This window comes from Lipotes vexillifer, unplaced genomic scaffold (assembly GCF_000442215.2).
Source record: "Lipotes vexillifer unplaced genomic scaffold, Lipotes_vexillifer_v1.1 scaffold329, whole genome shotgun sequence".
Taxonomy (NCBI): Eukaryota; Metazoa; Chordata; class Mammalia; order Artiodactyla; family Lipotidae; genus Lipotes; species Lipotes vexillifer.
The window spans coordinates 1,701,025-1,704,744 of NW_006774067.1; the positions used below are offsets into that span (position 1 = coordinate 1,701,025).

Sequence of the window (3,720 nt, forward strand, 5' to 3'; positions counted from 1 at the left end):
GTTTATTATTTGTTTCCTTTTTCACTAGTAAGCAACTGTAAATAAGTATAATGAAAAACCTTTGATCTTAATGAAATATCTTAAATTAAAAAAGAAATTGGGGTTTGAAATTGTTGAAACCAGTTTCTAGAATCATTCCTACCACCACCCGCCCCTGGGGTTTTGGTGTTCTCTTGGTCTGCACAATAGGGGCTACATAAAACCCATTGATAATGGTTTCTCTACCCGCCTTTAGGGCTGCTTATGGCTACAAGAAAGTTCTAGTTCTGCAGGGGTTATCTAATGTTGGCAGAGAGGCTTGGTTATCTTAAACAAGCAATGTTTACATAGTTCTTTACTGAGGCTTCTCATCCAGCTTAGATCTATTTGGGAAAAGTAGAAATAGTAGACTATTGACTCCTAGGACTCATGAAAGTTGGTCAGGTTTTGTTTTTGTTTTTGACAGCTACTATTTGGGAAAAAAAAAAATTAACAGCAATATATATTCCTAGCTGAATATACAGAAAATAATAAAGACCCATAAGGGCTCAAAGTTAATCCACAAAGCTAGATTCTACCAGCAGCCAAAGATACCCCTGTTTCTCTTTTGTTCAGCAACTTTGAGGAGGAGGTTTCTGTTACTTGCAGCCAAAACCGAACTGATAAATATTCTTAAAACCTTTCCCCCAGATTCATTTTTCTAATTAATAAAACGACACTAAATTCTAAATAGCAAAATAATGATATGGATGAATTCTAGTTCTCATCCCTTTAGATGTTTCAGTATTTTGTTCATGTCGAATCATATGGCCTGTAACTGGTACCTTTTAAAAAAATCAGCTGGCTCCATTTTCCTGTGGGTAGGCAGATAAATCTTCAACTTAGAACACCTTTTACTAAAGGAAAAAAAAGTTGTTTTACATTTTCTTGAAGTCATTCTTTGTGTAGTACACAAATTATTTAAAGATGACTTTCCCACAGCAGAACTAGCCAGCTTAATTCCTCAGGTAAAGACTTAGGAATGGCTTAAGATTGTTTTGAGTTTTCCTCAGAAAAGGCACCTTTAGCAAGCTCAGCGTCAGAAACTTGATGAATGTAGTCACGGTCATCCTGAAGTAACGGTCCCAAATGACCAGAAATTGCTCTTTTCTATGAAAGAATATAGGGGCTGCCAACAGAAGTAACATAGCTCAAAGCATCTGGGGAGGAGTCTGGACATTTCAGAAGTTTTCAGCCTTAGGATTTAACAGGTGGAACAGCGGATAGTTTGTGTCGCTTGGTATACCTGGTAGAAAGGTTTGCAGCTCAGCTCTGGCCCACACAGAACTGGCCAGAGGTAGAAAGAGCTGTGAGGCAAAGTTTGCTTCCATCTTCGCCCTGATTGACTAGCATTGCAGATACACTCATGGACCCTGGAGTCAGACTGTCTGAGTTCAAATCCTGACTCTACACTTGCTAGCTGTACGACCTTGGACACGATGCTTAAACGCTTTGTGCCTCAGTTAACCTACCTGCAAACTAGAGATATCAGTAGAATTTACTATTGTGTGAATTAATCGACTTAATATGCATAAAGAACTTAGAAAAAGTGGCTGGTGCTGAGTGTGCATGTAATAAATGTTAGCTGTTATTATTTTCATAATTGTTCCTACGTATGTACTTTTACATTCATTTTGTGTGTGTAACAATCACCTATCTAGTCCTAACAGTACATTCAGAAACATTAAATAAGTCAGGAAGAATTTTAAGGATGGAGAAACCTTCCCAATACTCTGAAATCTAATTACTCAAGTGCTGTCGACTTCAGGCTCACAAATCACCTGATAAGCAAAGTGAGGGAAAATTGCTGTTTAGAGAGGGAAGGCTATAGGGTTTTTCTCATAAAGCACAAGGAGGATTAATTGATGAAACACTAAAAGAGGAAAACACCTTGTTCTTAATTGACGTGGGTTTTGTTTCTTTTATGGGGTGGATCTAAGGCATTCCAAGTTCTCTGTATACCCAGGCAAAGCTTCCTCTTTCTCCTGCATATTCCGTTCCCTGAAATCCTTTCTTTATTCCTACTCATCCTTTAGGTTTCAGCTTGGATATTATGTCCCCTGAGAAGACCCCCTTCCCTCTTGAGCTCCCGTAGGAACCTGTTCTCCCACCCCGCAGTTATAGCCCTTAGCGTATGCTGCAGTGGAACCAATAGTTAACTTGTCAGCCTCTCTCATTGGACCACAGGGCCCTGAGAACAGAAAAATGATCTATTTTGCTTATTATTGAAACCTTGGCACCCAGCACAGCACTTTAGCACATGGTGCATGCTCAATAGAATTTTGTTGTATTATGTAGGACATCCCAAGACCTCTAAACGTTGGTGCTGGTGGCTCTTATTAGCTTTGCATGTTAGTAAATGTGGACGCTGGCGGAACTGGGTGAATCTAAGGCTTTTCTGGACACATCTTCATGTGCAGGGTATATAGGAAGGATGGATTAGGGTTCTGGAATTCCCGAGGCAATGGGAATGTGCTTCGGTTTCTACTTACTTTGCTTCCTTCCTCCTCCCTGCTTCAATCTTCAAACTGAATCTTTAATCCTAAAAAAAAACAAAAAAAAAAGAAAGAAAAAAAGTCATCCCTGATGAATATACTGCAGGGATGGGACAAGATCTACAGTAGGCATTAAGATGGGAAAGAGGCCAGTCACTTTCCTGTTTACTTTTTGTGCCATCACAGAATACAGCTATATTTGTTTTTCAGTTGAAAGGTCAAGGCGGAGCCTTTATCTGTGAATGAACGGGTGGCTGTTTCCTTTTCCTTTTTTCTGGCATTAGGCTACTCTGAGACTTCCTCCAAAGGTTTATGAGCATCTTTGCTCTAGTGGATAACGTGGGGTTAAACTTCCTTTTGGAGGAGATAAACCTTTCCTGAGTCAGTCAAAGGCTTCTTGTTATTCAGATCCCTTTGTAAGTGTGGCAGGTTAACCGGCATCTGCCTGTTTATCTTACTTGTTCATTTCTCTCTGCCAGCGAGGATAGGAACTGGTCAGGCTGTGTGTACAGTATATGCAAAACGATGTTGTTGTTTTGTGCAAGGAAGAGCCCTTTACCTTTTTGCTACTTGAATGAGAGGAAAAGGTCTATTAAGATTGTGTGGGTTAGTGACTCGACAGATATCAATGCAAGCCTGAATAAGAAAAAGAATTTCTCCCTCCTAAGCCATGGCATATCAGTTGTACAGAAATACCACTTTGGGAAACAGTCTTCAGGAGAGCCTCGATGAGCTTGTACAGTCTCAACAGGTTGCCCCCCAGCTTGCCTTTCAAGTTCTACTTCAGTTTGATAAGGCTATAAATTCAGCAGGGCAAAGAGGGTCAGGAACACAGCCAGTTTCAGGGGCTCTCTAAATACGTACAGATCCTGTGATAATGTGTGGACTTTTGTATTGAATGATGTTGAATTCGGAGAGGTGACAGAACTTATTACAGTGGATAAAGTGAAAATTGTAGCCTGTGATGGTAAAAATACTGGCTCCAATACTACAGAATGAATAGGAAAAAAAATGGCTTTTTAATGCTATCCTGTTATTGGTCATCGCTTTTTGAAGAGAAGCATAGAAGAGACTTTTTAAAAATTTATTCTGGCATTGCAGAAGTGACTGCACTGTGCCGTACTAGCAGAGAATTCCAGTAGAAAGAAGCTTATAACTCTGTACCTTCTTACATTACCTTTATTATACAGCATGAAGAAACAGAACT

At 39.7% G+C, this 3,720-nt stretch overlaps 1 pseudogene; it reads left to right on the forward strand.

Annotated features, from left to right (window-relative positions):
• Positions 1-3,183: 3,183 nt before the first annotated feature.
• On the forward strand, positions 3,184-3,512 carry LOC103085378 (transcription initiation factor IIA subunit 2 pseudogene; annotated as a pseudogene).
• Positions 3,513-3,720: the final 208 nt, after the last annotated feature.